This window comes from Taudactylus pleione, unplaced genomic scaffold, assembly GCF_031769625.1.
Source record: "Taudactylus pleione unplaced genomic scaffold, aTauple2 ptg000149l, whole genome shotgun sequence".
NCBI classification, from domain to species: domain Eukaryota; kingdom Metazoa; phylum Chordata; class Amphibia; order Anura; family Myobatrachidae; genus Taudactylus; species Taudactylus pleione.
Genome location: NW_028284551.1, coordinates 6,440,243 through 6,460,251, shown reverse-complemented (window position 1 = coordinate 6,460,251; position 20,009 = coordinate 6,440,243). Strand labels below are relative to the sequence as shown.

Here is a 20,009-nt window from a genome sequence, read left to right as displayed (position 1 = left end):
TTGAAAAACGTCCGGGTGCAGGGACCATTCCCCTGGATGAACGTCCTGGCGACTTAGAAAGTCCGCCTCCCAATTTAGCACTCCCGGGATGAAGACCGCTGATATGGCTGGAAGATTGCGCTCCGCCCAAACCAGGATCCGAGAGACCTCTACGAGAGCCGCCCGACTGCGAGTTCCTCCTTGCCTGTTTATGTAGGCCACGGTGGTAGCATTGTCCGACTGGACCTGCACCGGGTGACCCTGGAGAAACCGCTGTGCCTGCAGGAGAGCATTGAAGACCGCACGGAGTTCCAAGATATTTATTGGAAGCTCCGCTTCTGTCGGTGTCCACCTGCCCTGGAACAAGTGTGGACCCGAAACTGCTCCCCAGCCCCGAAGACTGGCGTCCGTTGTCAACAGGACCCAATTTGGAACCCAGAACGGACGTCCCTTGTTGAGGTGGGTCGTCTTTAACCACCACGCAAGGGACAGGCGAACCTCCGGGGTGAGCACAATCGTCTGGAACTTCAGAGACTGAGGCAGCCCGTTCCACTTGGACAGGATCAGGTGCTGCAGAGGTCTGGAGTGAAACTGGGCGTATTCCACCATGTCGAACACCGACACCATGGAGCCCAGTAACCTCATCGCCGAGTGTAAGGACACCCGGCGGCTGTGCAGACAACTGCGCACCCTTGACTGTAAAGCAGAGATCTTGTCCTCCGTCACGAAGATCCTTTGCTGTCCCGAGTCCAATAAGGCTCCAAGATGCAGAATCCTCCGAGACGGGATTAGAGTGGACTTCTGCCAGTTGATTAGCCAGTCGTGCCGTTGCAGCAGTGCAATGGTCAGGTCCAAGTGGTGTAACAGGAGCTCTGGAGATCCTGCCACCAATAACAGGTCGTCCAAGTACGGCAACATGCGGACTCCTTGCAGCCGCAGAGAAGCCGCCATGACCGCCATAGCGTCCTGTATGTCCAATGACACCATGTAGTCCCCAGGTTCCAGCGCCAGAATGATGGACCGTAGGGTCTCCATCCGAAACTTCGGGACCCGCAAAGACTTGTTGAGTGCTTTGAGGTTGAGAATCGGACGATATGACCCATTGGGTTTCTGTACCAAAAATAGATTTGAATAGAAACCCTGGCCCCTCTGGGAGAATGGAACAGGCACTATAACTCCAGCCTGGAGCATAGTGTGCAATACCTTCCGCAGCTCCGTAGCCTTGTTCCGGTCTGATGGTAGACCCGTGGTGAAGAATCGAGCCGAGGGTCTGTGCCGGAAGGAGAGGGCGTACCCGTGAGAGACCACCTCCAGAACCCAAGTGTCTGTCGTAGTGAACGACCAACACCGGGAGAACTGCAGCAGGCGGCCTCCCACCCTGGGATCCCCCAAGGGGAGACCCGGACCGTCAGGCCGCAGGCTTGTCATCTGGCTTGGGGGCCGGACGTCTGGTACTCCATGCCTGTTTCCGGGGCTTGACCGATTTCTTAGGGCCAGCCTGTCGAGGAAACGACTGTGGTTTGGGCCTGCCCTGGGCCCTAGATGACCGAAAGGACGATGGTCCAGAACCAGAAGGAGCAGCGGCCGACGGAAGACAAGCAGATTTGGCTGCCGCCAGCGTGGCCACAATCTTATCCAGATCCGGACCGAAGAGAACTTCTCCGGTAAACGGCAACGCTTCCAGACCTTTCTTGGATCTGCGTCCGCCTTCCAGGATCGCAGCCACAAGGTGCGACGAGCAGCTACCGCTGCTGAAGAAATTCTAGACACCAGAGTACTAATGTCTAGAACCGCCTCGTTGATGTAGGTGGCCGAATCACGGAGATTGCCAATCAACTCCGCCTGTTCGGCCGGACAGTCGGATTCAAAAGAAGACTCTAATGAATCCGCCCAGCGCTCCATCGCTCTGGCAACCCAGCAAATGGCCATAGCCGGCCGTGCTGCCCCCCCTGCAAGGGAATAAGCGGACTTCAGGCAGACTTCTACCTTGCGGTCCGTAGCATCCTTAAGGGAGGACATGGATGGCATCGGCAATGTGGCACTACGGACAAGACGGGTCACGTGAGAATCCACCTGTGGAGGGGATTCACACTTAGCAAAATAATTATCCGCGAACGGATAAGCCACCGCCAGGCATCTCTGCGGCTGGTATCTTTTGCCAGGTTGTTTCCACGCCTCCTCTAAATGGTCCACCAACTGACCCGAAAGAGGAAAGACTGTGGCATCGCCCTTCACATCTTTGAAAAAGGCATACTTAGATTTAGCCGCTGGGGGAACTTCGTCCTCAATCACCAAGGCTGTGCGGACCGCCCGAATAAGTCCAGGAATATATACTTTGGACTTAGCATCAGCGTCCTTAGTATGGAAAGGTTCCTGATCGTAAGGATCCAGAATCTCCCCATCATCAGACGTCCCTTCGTCATCCTCATAAGGAGCGGACAGAGACGCCACCGGCCTTTTATGAGGCCGCATCACAGACTCCCCTTGCAACACATCCGACAAGTGCTGTACAGAACTCGTCAGGGAGTTAACCCACGCTGGCTCCTGAGAACCCGGGAGCGGGGAAATAGGGAGACTGTGGGGTACCACCAATTGTCGTGGGAACCCCTGCATGGGTGACGACACCACAGACTGCTGGGACAAACCCATCGGAGTAAACGCGGGCTGCGGAGCTAACTGGCCCACTAAAGCTGTTAACGCCTGAGCGAAACAAGCCCAGGGCGGCTCCTGTACCGGTGCTGTAACCGTAATAGGCCGCGCCATGGACAAACACTGCCGGCAAAGGCCCTCCGCGCTACCCTCCCCCTCCGCTAACGGTACTTTGCACGTGGTACACTGTAGCCGGAGGGGAAAATCACTTTCAGACATTATGGCACCACGTATGTGACCTCTCTCACCAATTAAGTATTAAATAGGCGAGAGACCACCCTGCAGCACCGCACCGCAAGGGCTTTAGCAGAAAGAACAGGGACAGTAATAAAGCTGACAGTTTAGAGAAGAAAAGTTACAGGCAGCGCTAGCACAGTCACATACAATGCAGAGAAATAACAATTCCTGCACTAACAGCGCTGATCACTCAACTACACAGACACAGGGCCTGGTAGGACACAGCGCTGCATACACAGACCTGAGCCACAGCGGAGGAGAGGTATGCGGGGGGACCCAGACCACGATGCTTCCTTCCAGACTTCCAGCAGCGTTCACCATGCGTTGCAGAGAAGATGGCCGCCGAGGAGCAGAGAGAAGCTGGCCTGGGGGAGGAGCGCTGACACAGGACCAGTCAGCACAGTGCAGAGAGGGCTGTGTGCAGCGGGGGAGGCGCCGGCTGTGAGACAGGGAAGGCGCGCTCCCCTGGCATGCATTTAACCCCTGGGACGCCGCAGCGCTACCGCTCTGCTGCGGTCCGCTGTCCCAGGGGGTAGTGGAAGCGCAGGTTGGTCGCCTGGCTCCACGCTGCAGCCAGTCCCCAGGGAGCCCCCTGCCTGGGGACTTAGGACCATGTGATCAGCGGGGACCCACCGCGGGACCCCGCTGCTTACCTCTGTCCCCCTTGAATCCGGCCATGGTCCGGAGCATCTGGGGTCACCGCTAGCTGTGACCCCAGATGCCCACCAGCATCCCCGGATCAGTACCGGCGTTCTGGTACCGGCGGGGTGTAGGGAAGACAGCATGGACGTCAGGACTGACTGTCCATGCTGTTCATCCAGATGTGCAGCCACAGCTGCATGAAGAAAAAGCTTCAGGGGCTCTTCTAGCCCCCACTCCAACAGGTGCACCCGACTCCGGCCGGGCACCAAACTAAACTGAGGTGCCTTGGCCCGGGGGCGGGGTATAGGAGGGGGACCTAGTGCATCCTGGGAGGCTGAAAGCTTAACTCTTTGGTGCCCTGCGACTGACGTCACACCTATACCCCAAGGTATCCTGTGGATACCCTATGGACCCTGAAGTAGAAATTACATACCGCCGGCATGCACATGTGCAGGGACGGGCTCTGCAATGTGTAACAGTAAAGTGACTGAAATAGCGATCACTTTACTGTCAATTGCTGGAAGGAGCCATAATACTGTGCATGTGTGGTGTACAGACCGCACATGCAGGACTGATGAGTGCCGGGAAGGGACCCTATGAACCCCTCTCCCAATGCTTTTTGCAAAATGCAGCCTATAGCCAGATAACGTTAGCTATCGGGGCCAAAGCATCCCCCATAGGTTTCTGTGGGGGCTGCTTTTGCGGGCAAAAAATTAAAAAGGGGGGATTTCAGCAGGTATCTTTAATATATGCTATGGTTCCCTGTAGATTAATTCAGGGAATTTGGAAACCCATTACAAATCTTTTAGACCTAATTGCCCATAATATGGGCTCAAAAAGACCACCAATATGCATTACATATTATGCATATGGATTAAAGCATGCCTGCTGACATTCTGGCTGCCACCGGGAGCAATGTGGGGGTGTTTGTGTGATGGTGCGGTGGAGGTAGGTGGGGGTAGGTGGATGGCTGGGACACATGCCCACTTTTCCAGGGGGCCAGGAACGCAACCTGATTTTCGGAAGCCTCCTGGCCATTCTGGGAGAGTGGACAAGTATCATGGAAGACAGTAAGGCTATAAAATTACTGCATGGTGCTGTGTAAATAGTCGTCATCCACAGTAATGAGGCTCCATAAGATCCAGATGTGTGGCCCAAGTGCCATATGTCTGGTTCTATTTGTACAAGTCTGTGTATATGTAGAGCCACATCTGGCATAGATTTGGTGTATAGTCAGCTTAAGAGATGTTGGCATCGGTCAAGATTACAATAAACAAAAAACGGTGGCTGAAAGGACAGCTAAAACGTAACAAGCATAAAAACAAACTGGGCTCAATAATTTCCTCAAAACAACTCATCCAAAAAGGCTGATATGATTCTGTCGTACTGCATACAGACACATTTGTCTTTTTGGGCTCTTATTTACTACCTTTATACAGCCCTTTCAGTTTGGAGAGAGCTACCACAGCAAAGCTACAAAACTCTATGCTGTTACTACAGCTGTGTGCTAGTGGTTTATGGCTCTATATTACTGTTCCTCAAGATGCTATAGAGCGAGGCAGAAGATTACAAAATACATTAGTCATTTTTGCTGTGCTTCTCTTAAATTCCACCCAAGGAAAATAAAACTTTTTTAAGTAAATATTTATTGATTCCAATTGTGTTCAGTTTTCAAACAGAGCTAAGTGGAACAAGTCAGACTGCCAAAATAAAGCTGTTCTCAGTTACTTTTTTTTTTTTAAATTTGTCTGCTTCCATTTGTGCTAACATTTTCTGCCTAATGACAGTGGTAAAAAGAAGAGTAAGTCTACATTTTAGCAGTATAAGAGGAACCACTGAGGCACTGAATAAAGGGTACTGCATAAGGGGCACTACTGGGGCACCATATAAGGGGTACTGCATAAGGGGCACTACTGGGGCACTGTATAAGAGGCACTACAACAGGGGGCATTACATAAGGAGCACTACTACTGGGGGCACTGCATAAGGGGGAACTACTACTAGGGAGCATTGCATAAGGGGCACTACTGGGGCACTGTATAAGAGGCACTACAACAGGGGGCATTACATAAGGAGCACTACTACTGGGGGCACTGCATAAGGGGGAACTACTACTAGGGAGCATTGCATAAGGGGCACTACTGGGGCACTGTATAAGAGGCACTACAACAGGGGGCATTACATAAGGAGCACTACTACTGGGGGCACTGCATAAGGGGCCACTACTACTAGGGAGCATTGCATAAGGGGCCCTGCTACTGGGGGCATTGCATAAGGAGCACTACTACTGGGGGCACTGCATAAGGGACACTACTACTAGGGGCACTGCATAAGGGACACTACTACTAGGGGCGCTGCATAATGGGCACTACTATAGGAGGAAGTGCATAAGGGGCACTGCTACTGGGGGCATTAAGGTGCATATGGACCGGAAAGGAGTGTTCCCAGAGTGACGAGAAACGGTTGTGTGTCATGTTGACACACCCATTATTCAGAGGCCATGTCCACTTTTTTGGCACGCGCACATAGTTGGGCGTGGGGGCTCTGTTTTTCATCTTGTCCTGGGCTCCAAATACTCTAGTTACGCCAGTGACCGACAGTGTACTGGAAGACCAAAATTTTAAATCTTTGTGTCATCACGTAGAGTTTTTGAACACCATCGAGTAGGCATAAGGATGGTTTCTCAGTGTGTGAGGTCTGTTTACAAAGCAGCAGCTTGTCAAAGTCATTGCTTTTAAATCCAAAATGTAAAAGGACAATGGTTTTAATAGCAAGAGACTCTGGGGAAGGATGTATCAAGCCTTGGAGAGAGATAAAGGGGTTAATCCAATTAGGTACAAATTGCGAGTTGCTGTTTTCTCTTCGAATTCGCATAGTGAATTAATTTTGCAATCCAATTAGTAACTTGCACTGAACCAGTCAGAGTGAATTCGTGTTTTTCCATTTGCACCTCCCTGAGGGTGAGAGATGGAAAGAAAAATCTTTATTTTAAGGTTAAAATGTTGGGACACCATGCTGAACCCATTGGACACCCCACCTAATGATTAGTTAGGCAAAATAATGTTTCCAATTAGCTTAATTAGTACAATAATTACATGTAATTTTTTGGGGTGTAAAAAAAATGGCTTAAATTTACCCCAAAATCAACTTTTTCGCACCCCAAATTTAATGACAGTATATTTATTGAAAAATATATATTTTTTTATAATTTTGTTTTACAATTTTTCAAAATGCCCTCAAAGTACCCCAATATCACCTTTTTTTTGTTTGCAGTTTTCATTTAATGTGTTTGTGATTAAATGAAAAAAGTTTGATTTCTATAATTTTTCTTTGCATTATTTTTTTTTTTTATAAAAAGCACAAATCAGTAATTTTACACCATTTATAAACCTTCAGTACTTTCCTAATGCCCACAAACAGCCTTATGTACGGTCCTGCTAACGAAATTATCAATATTGGGGGATTATTTGGATTGGAGAATTCTCAGGTGCGCGCATTCGTGTGAAGTCGTCGAGTTTCATGAAACAAATTCTATACTCGCAATTCGCACCTAATTGGATTGACCCCAAAGGGTAGAATTTGCCCAAAGCAAACAATCAGCTTCTGTCATTTATTTAATACAGTGGTCTCCAATTTGTAGCTCGCAAGCTACCGGTAGCTTGCGGCCATAATTTGGGTAGTCAACTAGGAGGAAGTGACCTCTGACAAAGCCATGGGTGGAGCGATGGAGAAGCGCATCAGGTTATTTCCATAGGGCGACACAATACATGAAGGACACCATCTGGAAATCACAGGAGTTGACTGCATTTGGGGCGAGTGACTACTGCCCTGCAAAATAAAAAAATCACACAGCAGCCCTGCCTATATCTTTTGCTCCTCTACTGTACTTACCACCTTGGAGCTGGTAATTAAAAGTGAAATGTGCAACAATATCACTGTATTAATTAAATGCATAGTTGTTTTCTATTAAACATTTTTTTAATTTTCATTAAATGATCTTTAATTTTCGGTTATTAGCCAGATTTTTTTTTAAATGGTAGTAGCTCTTCAGGAGGTTTCATTTTTCTTGAGTAGCTCACATCCAAATTAAGGTTGGCAACCACTGATTTAGCACATTCTATGGCATGACAGTTAGAAGCTGATTAATTGCTTTATGTAAATTCTCCACAGCTTGACACATCTCCCATCATACGTTTTGCTATAGAAAGCATTGCTCTTTTAAATTTCAGACTTAAACACACCAGCTTGCTTAGTAAATAAACCTTTATAACACCAATTGTCGAACATGGCAGAGAAAGAGTGATGGTCTGGGTCACTTTTGTTGGATCCCGAGTAGGCCAATTGCACAAAGTAGAAAAAGAAGGAGGATTTAACCCCCTATTGTACCTCAGCACACTGAATAATACCTGCAACAATATATGAAGACTATATGGTCATAGAAATTCAGAGATATTAGTTGCATGCATTTGCAAATACATGGGAGGCTGCTGGGCCACGTCACGGCTTCTCTGTTACCAGCAGTCCCTAACACTAAGGGGTTCACGTCGGGGCGCAGTGCACCCCAAAAAACGTCCAGCCCAGAACCCCCCAGGGCATCACACGAAAATGGAAAAAGAGTGACAGTGCAGTGTAAAGTATAGCTGTGTGTGAGTAATCATTAAGTGTGGAATGAGAGGTTAAAATATATGTGAAAAAATACATGAATAATAAACAAACATAAAAGGTGATGTGAAAAGCAACGTGTATTAAGTGGTGATGCCCTGAGGAGGCCCAGCCAGACCAGTCCCGGGGGCCCTACGCCCAAACACTCACCCCAAATGTAAAATATACCAATTATAAGGCCTCATGATAAAGGCACATATATAATTTTGGCAAATGTAAGGCCTCATGATAAAGGCACATACATAAATGCATCCAAATTGAGAGCCAGCTTACCTGGGAGTCACCCCTGGGAACTCCAACTAGCACTACTAGAACCAGCATGCCCTACTAATGCTGGCTCCTTCATGCAACTCATAACAAACAAACAAAAATGGCAGCTGCTCAATCAATCTAGCAGTACTAATCAGGTGCATGAAAGGGAGGGGTCACACTAAGTAGAAAAAGAAGGAGGATTTAACCCCCTATTGTACCTCAGCACACTGAATAATACCTTTATCATGAGGCCTTATAATTGGTATATTTTACATTTGGGGTGAGTGTTTGGGCGTAGGGCCCCCGGGACTGGTCTGGCTGGGCCTCCTCAGGGCATCACCACTTAATACACATAGTTGCTTTTCACATCACCTTTTATGTTTGTTTATTATTCATGTATTTTTTCACATATATTTTAACCTCTCATTCCACACTTAATGATTACTCACACACAGCTATACTTTACACTGCACTGTCACTCTTTTTCCATTTTCGTGTGATGCCCTGGGGGGGTTCTGGGCTGGACGTTTTTTGGGGTGCACTGCGCCCCGACGTGAAACCCTTAGTGTTAGGGACTGCTGGTAACAGAGAAGCCGTGACGTGGCCCAGCAGCCTCCCATGTATTTGCAAATGCATGCAACTAATATCTCTGAATTTCTATGACCATATAGTCTTCATATATTGTTGCAGGTATTATTCAGTGTGCTGAGGTACAATAGGGGGTTAAATCCTCCTTCTTTTTCTACTTAGTGTGACCCCTCCCTTTCATGCACCTGATTAGTACTGCTAGATTGATTGAGCAGCTGCCATTTTTGTTCAATTGCACAAAGTGACTGGCACCCTGTACCCAGCATTTTGCAGTGCCATGCAATACCTTCTGGTCCACACCTAGGCCCGTATTCATTTAGAAGAGAAAAGCCGAGATCCGCGAAAAAGTATCGCCGATTGTGACTTTTCGCCTGTCGGAAAAGTATCGCTATTTTGGGGTGCAAAGGTGGGGAAACCTCTCTGCACCCTTGGGGCAGCCCCACAAAGGATAACTGAGTCAAAAAAACCTTAAAAAATTGAGGAACACCCCAAAAAAGCACTTTGAAAAGGGGATGAAAAAGTGCAAAGTGGGGGTACAAATTTAAAAACTAGCGAAATAGACTTTTGGGGGGTCTGCATGTATGGTTGAGTTATTTTTTTTTATTACAGGTGCTTGCTGAAGGTGCGTTTTTTACATTATTAAACTTTACTTTAGTGACTTTAAACCATGCTTGCACCCATTTTCAAGTATCCCAAATTTGACAGGAATACTTATTTTCACCCAAAAAAACTGCTTAATGCCATTCTTCTCCACTTGTGCAAAGACACTAATTAGAAGAAATTTACACACCTTAAGTACCCCAAATAGCTTTATTAAGGCTATTCGGGAGCATGTACAGTGCATCCGGAAAGTATTCACAGCGCGTCACTTTTTCCACATTTTGTTATGTTACAGCATTATTTCAAAATGGAATAAATTAATTTTTGTCCTCAAAATTCTACACACAATACCCCATAATGACAATGTGTAAAAAGTTTTTTTGAGATTTTTGCAAATTGAATTAAAAAAAACAACACTTAAGATGCGTACACACAACGATTTTTTGAACGATTTAGCTATAACGACGTCCTTATCGTTCTAAAAATCGTTCAGTGTAAAACGATGAACGATTATCGTTCATGCGCGTTCACGTTTGTCGATTGTAGTTCAGTCAGACTGGCCAACTGAATGATTTTCAATAGAAGTTGCAACATTTTTCAATCAAAACACAGAAAATCGTTTATTAAGTAAAGTAAACCAACTACTTTGTAAAACGATTTTCGTTCACTTTTTCAAGGGAAAAACTGACCGAAAATCGATCATTACTTACATCGTGTTGTGTGTACGCATCTTAAGAAATCTCATGTACATAAGTATTCACAGCCTTTGCCATGAAGCTCAAAATTGAGCTCAGGTGCATCCTGTTTCCACTGATCATCCTTGAGATGTTCCTACAGCTTAATTGGAGTCCACCTGTGGTAAATTCAGTTGATTGGACATGATTTTGAAAGGCATATACCTGTCTATAACTATATAAGGTCCCACACTTGACAGTGCATGTCAGAGCACAAAACAAGCATGAAGTCCAAGGAATTGTCTGTAGACCTCCGAGTTTGTCTCGAGGCACAAATCTGGGGAAGGGTACAGAAAAATATCTGCTGCTTTGAAGGTCGCAATGAGCACAGTGGCCTCCAACATCCGTAAATTAAAGAACTTCGGAACCACCAGGACTCTTCCTAGAGTTGGCTGTCCATCTAAACTGAGCAATCAGGGGAGAAGGGAACTAGTCAGGGAGGTTCTGTTTGGAAGAAACCAGGCACCGCTCATCACCAGGCCACTACTTAATATATATGTACTTCACCCTTTTTTTATTTTCATTCTTTATATGCAGCTGTAGCTGCTCTTAACTATCTCTTTACACTGTACTTTTCTTACTATGCTGGTGCCCTGGGGCGGCTTGGCTGGGGCAGTTTTTGGGGGGTCCTGCGCTCTGGATTTGAACCTTGGTATGTTAGGGACCTACCCGAAAGAGGTTACCTGGATATGGTGGGTAGGCCCATAAGCTGGGCCATGATTATGCTAAAAACCTCTATTGATTGCAAAATTTTATTGCATTTATATATATCATTAATAATTTGGAGTTGTGTTTCTGAACATGGGAATGTTGTAACACTTCTGACCAGTAGTGTATTACCCATCCCACTGGTATTACCAGTCAAATATGCCCTTTCCTGGCCATTTTATGGACACTGCATTCTCATTTAGTTGATCTTATGTTATTTTTATGTTTATATATATTTCATGAAACCTCTTTTATGTTAGATTAAACTTACACTTTTAACACCACACTCCATTTAAGACAAATGTAATTGTACAGTTTATTTCAAACTTACCCAATTTCACAGTCTCATCATTTTATCTTCATTTTTTATTTTAGTTAATTTTATTTTCTTACTTTATTACCATTTTATTGAGCATTATTGAAATCCTGGCAGATGCTGCTAGTTTATTACCTGAACGAACAACCAGCTTTCTTACAACCAGACTCCTGTTTTCAGTCCATATTAATATTTCCACTCTCAATTGCTACCAGTACTTTTGTTTTATTTTTATATTGGTATTGCAGCAATGATTCACAGTGTACATGTGATTACACTACAGTTCTAACTATTAACAGAAACACATCATTAATGTGTGCCCAAAAGCTATGCACCATTTCACACACTGTTTTCTTTCCTTTACCTAACACACGCCTAACCCCTAAGACCACCTCAACACAAGCCATCACCAGTAACATAAATACCAAGGAATCCACACACATTAGCAGCACAATGAAGAATCATAATCACACTTGAGCAAATTAACCAAACTAATTTTGAGTGCTCAACCACATTTCTGCAATATGGGGACATCAATGCCCTGTTACATGCAAGTGGGGCATTGGAATTAAAGGTAACTACTGAATTAATTGCTAGAATTGCATACTCTCTCTCTCTATAGCTTTAGTAAATAGGTTTACAACCAAGTTTAAAATGATTAGTCTGTAAAGGAAATTGGTATTTAAAAGCATATCATATCAAATATACATACTCTAGCACAGGAAAAGTGCAAACACATTGGCCCACTATTAAATGGTATACACTACATGCAGAATGTATTGATTATTTTTGTTTGCAAACCTTTAAAAAAAAACTTCATTTTAAAGAGAGATGAAAAAAAACCTTATATATATATATATAAATATATATGTGAGAGAGAGATACATATACTATATATATATATATTCATGTAATTGATGCTCGTATTCAAAAGAAAACACAGTGCTTTGTGCCATCAAGCATATTCCTGCCAATGTTTTCTTCCACAAGCACCCACACAGTCCTTCAAACAGAATCTGAGGTTACCATAACTACACTTTATATTACAAACTAAAACTCCTATGATTGGTTCATGGTTTGTGCTAAAATCACATTGCAACAGTTCACTGAGCACCTTGTTCTGCATCTAGAACCATGAACATCAATAACACTAAGTTTCACCTAGTATCAAATCTATGTCGAAAAACAATTTTTTTTATGTTTAGATTTTAGACATGAACTCCCTTTCCTCTATCCTTAGGCACATCGTGTTGTTTGAACTTGTTTCCCGTATGCTAAAGCTGGCCACACACTAGACCAACTTACATCCAACCAGCCAACTTGTTGATTGGTTGGAATGAAAATCTGGTAAGGAATGAAAGCAAATGACAATCAGCAATTTGCTCCCAAACGCCGGAAAATGAACAAAAACTGTTTGAACAAATTGTTTAGATCAAACATTTAACAAACTTGTCTGACGACCATTTTCATCTGTTTTCTGGCATTTAGGAGCAAATTGCTGATCATCATTTACTCCCATACGTTACCAGATTTTCATTCCAACCAATCAACAAGTTGGCTGGTTGGATGTAAGTTGGTCTAGTGTGTGGCCAGCTTAAGAGTGTTTCCACTTTTATTTTAAAACAATATTTACAGAAAATGATGTAAACATCTGAGAGTACACAAACGGAAATGCCAGAAAAAGTGGTATGGAGTCGAGGGACACCAGGAGAGGCATAATCACATGCAATGGCAGAGGTAGAACAGATCAGCTTTTAGCAGATAAAGGGGCTACCTAATGTACAAGTTCCGCTCATTCATGGAAAAATGAGAGCCAAGGGAATATTAATCAGAACCAAGAGCCAATACAATATGACTGTTTGCTTGTCCTTACTCGGAGTATAATTACCAAACGGACACGATAACAAGGCAAGACAGCCAATGAAGAGCATAAAGCAGATGACTCCAGATAGAGGAGAGAGCTAGATAAGTTGAGAACCTGGGTCAAACTACAAAGCAAGCACACTAACAAGAAGAGGGACTAGACAAATACTAGGGGGTCTATTTATTAAGAACAAAAATGCAATCTTGTTCACCATAGAGGCAAGCCAAACAGCACAATATCTACATCGATGCCAACAACTCCTCCTAGGTGCATTCGGGCTGATATAGAGTTGAACGCAAGTTGGTAGAATTGCTCCTGCATTGTGTATATGGTACTAAATGTGTATATGTTTGCCCGTAGGAATGTAGCGCCGGCATGTTAGGCACTAGGGGGAGGGTTAGGCACTAAGGGGGAGGGTTAGGTTTAGGATCCAGAGAGTTAGGAGTAGGGTTAGGATACTTACCTGACAGGTGCCTGTATCCTAACCCTGTCAGGATGCCGGTGTCATCCTGTACCCATCCCTTGCCCATATGCTGAGTTGCACACATCTATGCAGTAGACCACCCTTATCATTATGTTTGGTTTCATGACTGTCATCATTATCAGAGAGCACTTGCACCACCACTATCTTTGGGACACCAGGCTGCAATCATTCCGAATTTTTCCTATTAGATACCATTTGCACTACAACAAATCAAGAAGGAACATTTGCTGACACTCCAGGGGTACCACTTAGATTTGACCCACCAAACACATTAGGCACACTCTCTGTGAACGTGACACTCAGACAATGTGACCTGGCCATGCCACCAACATGATATGGTCATGTCCTGTTTGGAGCTGGTGTGGACTAGTCCCAATTCACAATTTTAGAGAAAGAATTAAAAGCTCTGAGTAAGAGATATTTACTACAAAACAGGTCTTATTTTTAATCACTGATTTCTGTACCGTATTACCCGGAAGAGAGCTAGTCGATGCCTGTATATCGTTTTGGAGGTATACAATGCCTGTTATTACAGTCAAGGCAGACCTCCTGCACTGTATTGTGTAATTTAATCACATAGCATAGTTATATTTGCAGGTCTCCACCCAAGTTTTAAATGATTGCATGTTTAATGTCTAGAACAGATTAGGGGTGAGCGGGTTCGGATTTCTGAAATCCGAACCCCCCCGAGCCCCCCCGATCCGAGTCCGATCCGAATCAGGCTCGACTTTTCCCGCCTGACTCGGATCTGAAATCGAGGCAAAACGTCATCATCCCGCCTTCCGAGTCTCGCGGGTTTTGGATCCTATATAAGGTACCCACGTCGGCGCCATTTTCTCACTCGGCTGTGGACAGTGAAGAGGGAGGGTGGGAGTTAGGGCTGTGTAGTGTAGTGTAGTGCTGCTGTTGTCCACTACTTCAAAGTCCATAGGGGCTGGCTGTGTTGTGCTGTGCTGCTGTTGTTAATAGGGGCTGTGTCCACTACTTCAAAGTCCATAGGGGCTGGCTGGACTGTGTTGTGCAGTCAGTTCTCCATAGGGGCTGTGTCCACTCCAAAGTCCTGTGCAGTGTCCCAGTCCTAAAGGAGTGCTGCAGTGTTGTCCAGGGGGTGCTCTGTCCATCAGGGGTGCTCCCCCCAAGTGCTAAAAAAATTATATATTTTCTGTGTTTGTGAATTGTGTGCGCAGTAGCCGCACGTGCATCAACAAAGTAGTGCCAAGCGTGCGCCTGTGTCATAAGTAAAGGGCCGGCTGGCTTGACCGTTAAGGGTGCTGTAACCCCCGAAAGTACACTCCAGTCCAAACCAAAAAAAAAATTATTTTCTGTGTTTGTGAATTGTGTGCGCAGTAGCCGCACGTGCATCAACAAAGTAGTGCCAAGCGTGCGCCTGTGTCATAAGTAAAGGGCCGGCTGGCTTGACCGTTAAGGGTGCTGTAACCCCCGAAAGTACACTCCAGTCCAAACCAAAAAAAAAATTATTTTCTGTGTTTGTGAATTGTGTGCGCAGTAGCCGCACGTGCATCAACAAAGTAGTGCCAAGCGTGCGCCTGTGTCATAAGTAAAGGGCTGGCTGGCTTGACCGTTAAGGGTGCTGTAACCCCCGAAAGTACACTCCAGTCCAAACCAAAAAAAATATTATTTTCTGTGTTTGTGAATTGTGTGCGCAGTAGCCGCACGTGCATCAACAAAGTAGTGCCAAGCGTGCGCCTGTGTCATAAGTAAAGGGCCGGCTGGCTTGACCGTTAAGGGTGCTGTAACCCCCGAAAGTACACTCCAGTCCAAACCAAAAAAAAAATTATTTTCTGTGTTTGTGAATTGTGTGCGCAGTAGCCGCACGTGCATCAACAAAGTAGTGCCAAGCGTGCGCCTGTGTCATAAGTAAAGGGCTGGCTGGCTTGACCGTTAAGGGTGCTGTAACCCCCGAAAGTACACTCCAGTCCAAACCAAAAAAAAAATTATTTTCTGTGTTTGTGAATTGTGTGCGCAGTAGCCGCACGTGCATCAACAAAGTAGTGCCAAGCGTGCGCCTGTGTCATAAGTAAAGGGCCGGCTGGCTTGACCGTTAAGGGTGCTGTAACCCCCGAAAGTACACTCCAGTCCAAACCAAAAAAAAAATTATTTTCTGTGTTTGTGAATTGTGTGCGCAGTAGCCGCACGTGCATCAACAAAGTAGTGCCAAGCGTGCGCCTGTGTCATAAGTAAAGGGCCGGCTGGCTTGACCGTTAAGGGTGCTGTAACCCCCGAAAGTACACTCCAGTCCAAACCAAAAAAAAAATTATTTTCTGTGTTTGTGAATTGTGTGCGCAGTAGCTGCACGTGCATCAACAAAGTAGTGCCAAGCGTGCGCCTGTGTCATAAGTAAAGGGCCGGCTGGCTTGACCGTTAAGGGTGCTGTAACCCCCGAAAGTACACTCCAGTCCAAACCAAAAAAAAAAATTATTTTCTGTGTTTGTGAATTGTGTGCGCAGTAGCCGCACGTGCATCAACAAAGTAGTGCCAAGCGTGCGCCTGTGTCATAAGTAAAGGGCCGGCTGGCTTGACCGTTAAGGGTGCTGTAACCCCCGAAAGTACACTCCAGTCCAAACCAAAAAAAAAATTATTTTCTGTGTTTGTGAATTGTGTGCGCAGTAGCCGCACGTGCATCAACAAAGTAGTGCCAAGCGTGCGCCTGTGTCATAAGTAAAGGGCCGGCTGGCTTGACCGTTAAGGGTGCTGTAACCCCCGAAAGTACACTCCAGTCCAAACCAAAAAAAAAATTATTTTCTGTGTTTGTGAATTGTGTGCGCAGTAGCCGCACGTGCATCAACAAAGTAGTGCCAAGCGTGCGCCTGTGTCATAAGTAAAGGGCCGGCTGGCTTGACCGTTAAGGGTGCTGTAACCCCCGAAAGTACACTCCAGTCCAAACCAAAAAAAAAATTATTTTCTGTGTTTGTGAATTGTGTGCGCAGTAGCCGCACGTGCATCAACAAAGTAGTGCCAAGCGTGCGCCTGTGTCATAAGTAAAGGGCCGGCTGGCTTGACCGTTAAGGGTGCTGTAACCCCCGAAAGTACACTCCAGTCCAAACCAAAAAAAAAATTATTTTCTGTGTTTGTGAATTGTGTGCGCAGTAGCCGCACGTGCATCAACAAAGTAGTGCCAAGCGTGCGCCTGTGTCATAAGTAAAGGGCCGGCTGGCTTGACCGTTAAGGGTGCTGTAACCCCCGAAAGTACACTCCAGTCCAAACCAAAAAAAAAATTATTTTCTGTGTTTGTGAATTGTGTGCGCAGTAGCCGCACGTGCATCAACAAAGTAGTGCCAAGCGTGCGCCTGTGTCATAAGTAAAGGGCCGGCTGGCTTGACCGTTAAGGGTGCTGTAACCCCCGAAAGTACACTCCAGTCCAAACCAAAAAAAAAATTATTTTCTGTGTTTGTGAATTGTGTGCACTGTGGCTGCACGTGCATCAACAAAGGAGCAGCGCCAAGCGTGCGCCTGTGTCCCATAAGTAAAGAGCCGGCTGGCTCATTTCTTAAAGGGTGGTGTAACCCACAAAGTGCACTACTCTCCAGCAAAAATAAAATAATATTTTCTGTGTTTGTGTGCGCTTTAGCCGCACGTATATATATCAATATAACATAAATGGAGGACCAAACTTTCTCCGATAAAAATAAAATAGGGAAAGATCAAGAACCACTTCCTCCTAGTGCTGTTGCTGCTGCTGGGAGTTGTTCATCATCCCAGAGAGGAAGTAGGAACATCACTACTTTTACTAAACAATTGACCCTCCAACAGTCCCTAGCGATGAGGATGAAGTACGACAGCAGTCATCCTGAAGCAAAACGTATAACTGAGGCCTTGACTGCTATGTTGGTGTTAGACGTGCGTCCGGTATCCGACATTAGTGCAGTGGGATTTAGACAATTGATGGAGGTAGTGTGTCCTCGGTTCCAAATCCCGTCTAGATTCCACCTGCATCCTCAAAGCAGCAGCGACAAGCGTGCGTCTGTCTGTTAAAGGGTGGTGACACCCTCAAAGTGTGCTACACAAACAATTAAAATATTGTTCTTTTTTTTTCTGTCTTTGTGAATTGTGTGGGCTGTAGCCGCACCTGCATCCTTAAAGCAGCAGCGACAAGCGTGCGTCTGTCTGTTAAAGGGTGGTGACACCCTCAAAGTGTGCTACACAAACAATTAAAATATTGTTCTTTTTTTTTTGGTCTTTGTGAAATGTGTGGGCTGTAGCCGCACCTGCATCCTTAAAGCAGCAGCGACAAGCGTGCGTCTGTCTGTTAAAGGGTGGTGACACCCTCAAAGTGTGCTACACAAACAATTAAAATATTGTTCTTTTTTTTCTGTCTTTGTGAATTGTGTGGGCTGTAGCCGCACCTGCATCCTTAAAGCAGCAGCGACAAGCGTGCGTCTGTCTGTTAAAGGGTGGTGACACCCTCAAAGTGTGCTACACAAACAATTAAAATATTGTTCTTTTTTTTTTGGTCTTTGTGAAATGTGTGGGCTGTAGCCGCACCTGCATCCTTAAAGCAGCAGCGACAAGCGTGCGTCTGTCTGTTAAAGGGTGGTGACACCCTCAAAGTGTGCTACACAAACAATTAAAATATTGTTCTTTTTTTTTCTGTCTTTGTGAATTGTGTGGGCTGTAGCCGCACCTGCATCCTTAAAGCAGCAGCGACAAGCGTGCGTCTGTCTGTTAAAGGGTGGTGACACCCTCAAAGTGTGCTACACAAACAATTAAAATATTGTTCTTTTTTTTTCGGTCTTTGTGAAATGTGTGGGCTGTAGCCGCACCTGCATCCTTAAAGCAGCAGCGACAAGCGTGCGTCTGTCTGTTAAAGGGTGGTGTAACTCTCAAAGTGTTCCAAAAAATAAAAAACGATTTTTTTAATGTGTTTGTGACTTGTGTGCGATGTAGCCACACTTGCATCCTCAAAGCAGCAGCGACAAGCGTGCGTCTGTCTGTTAAAGGGTGGTGACACCCTCAAAGTGTGCTACACAAACAATTAAAATATTCTTCTTCTTTTTTCTGTCTTTGTGAATTGTGTGGGCTGTAGCCGCACTTCCATCCTCAAAGCAGCAGCGACAAGCGTGCGTCTGTCTGTTAAAGGGTGGTGTAACCCTCAAAGTGTGCTCCACAAACAATAAAAATATTCTTTTTTTTTTCTGTCTTTGTGAATTGTGTGGGCTGTAGCCGCACTTGAATCCTCAAAGCAGCAGCGACAAGCGTGCGTCTGTCTGTTAAAGGATTACATCGGTGACAGCATCCAAGTAGGCATGTCAGACAGTCCGTACCTGTACTGGCAGGAAAAAGAAGCAATTTGGAGGTCCCTGTACAAACTGGCTCTATTTTACCTGAGTTGCCCCCCCTCCAGTGTGTACTCCGAAAGAGTGTTTAGTGCAGCCGGGAACCTTGTCAGCGAAAGGCGTAGGAGGTTGCTTCCACAAAATGTGGAGAAGATGATGTTCATAAAATGAATTATCAACTCTTCCAGGGAGACCAGCCTCCAGAACGTACAGAGGGACCTGTGGTTCCAGCAGGGACGAATTAATACTCTGTGAGGATGAGGATGTACACACTGAAGAGGGTGAGGAATCGGTGGATGAGGAGGATGAGGATGACATCTTGCCTCCGTAGAGCCAGTTTGTGCAGGGACAGATAAATTGCCAGCTTGTTTTGTGGGGGCCCAAACGAACCAATCATTTCAGCCACAGTTGTGTGGCAGACCCTGGCGCTGAAATGATTGGTTTGTTAAAGTGTGCATGTCCTGTTTATACAACATAAGGGTGGGTGGGAGGGCCCAAGGACAATTCCATCTTGCACCTCTTTTTTTTCTTTGCATTATGTACAGTTTGGGGCCTAGTTTTTCAATGCCATCCTGTCTGCCACTGCAGTTTCACGCCTAGATGGGTCACGTGTTTGTGCCGCCCACTTGTGTCGCTTAGCATAGTCATCCAGCTACCTCGGTGCAACCTTTTGGACATAAAAACACTATTGTGAGGTGTGAGGTATTCAGAATAGACTGGAAATGAGTGGAAATTAAGGTTATTGAGGTTAATAATAGCATAGGAGCAGAAAAACCTACAAATTCTGTGATTTTAGCTGTTTTTATGCTTTTTTTCAAAAAAATACAGATCCAAAACACAAAACCCAGAACCCAAAACACGCAAGGGTGGTTTTGCAAAACCAATCCAGATCCAAAACACGAAGAAAGATCCAGATCCAAAACCAAAACACAAAACGTGGCCGGTGCACACCCCTAGAACAGATATAATAAACTGTATCAGTACCTAATAATTTGCGGTG

At 45.5% G+C, this 20,009-nt stretch overlaps 1 protein-coding gene across 3 annotated transcripts in view; it reads right to left on the bottom strand.

Moving 5' to 3' along the window:
* MRTFB (myocardin related transcription factor B) overlaps positions 1–20,009 on the bottom strand; it is a 450,704-nt gene that overhangs the window by 226,286 nt on the left and 204,409 nt on the right. The window lies entirely within an intron of this gene.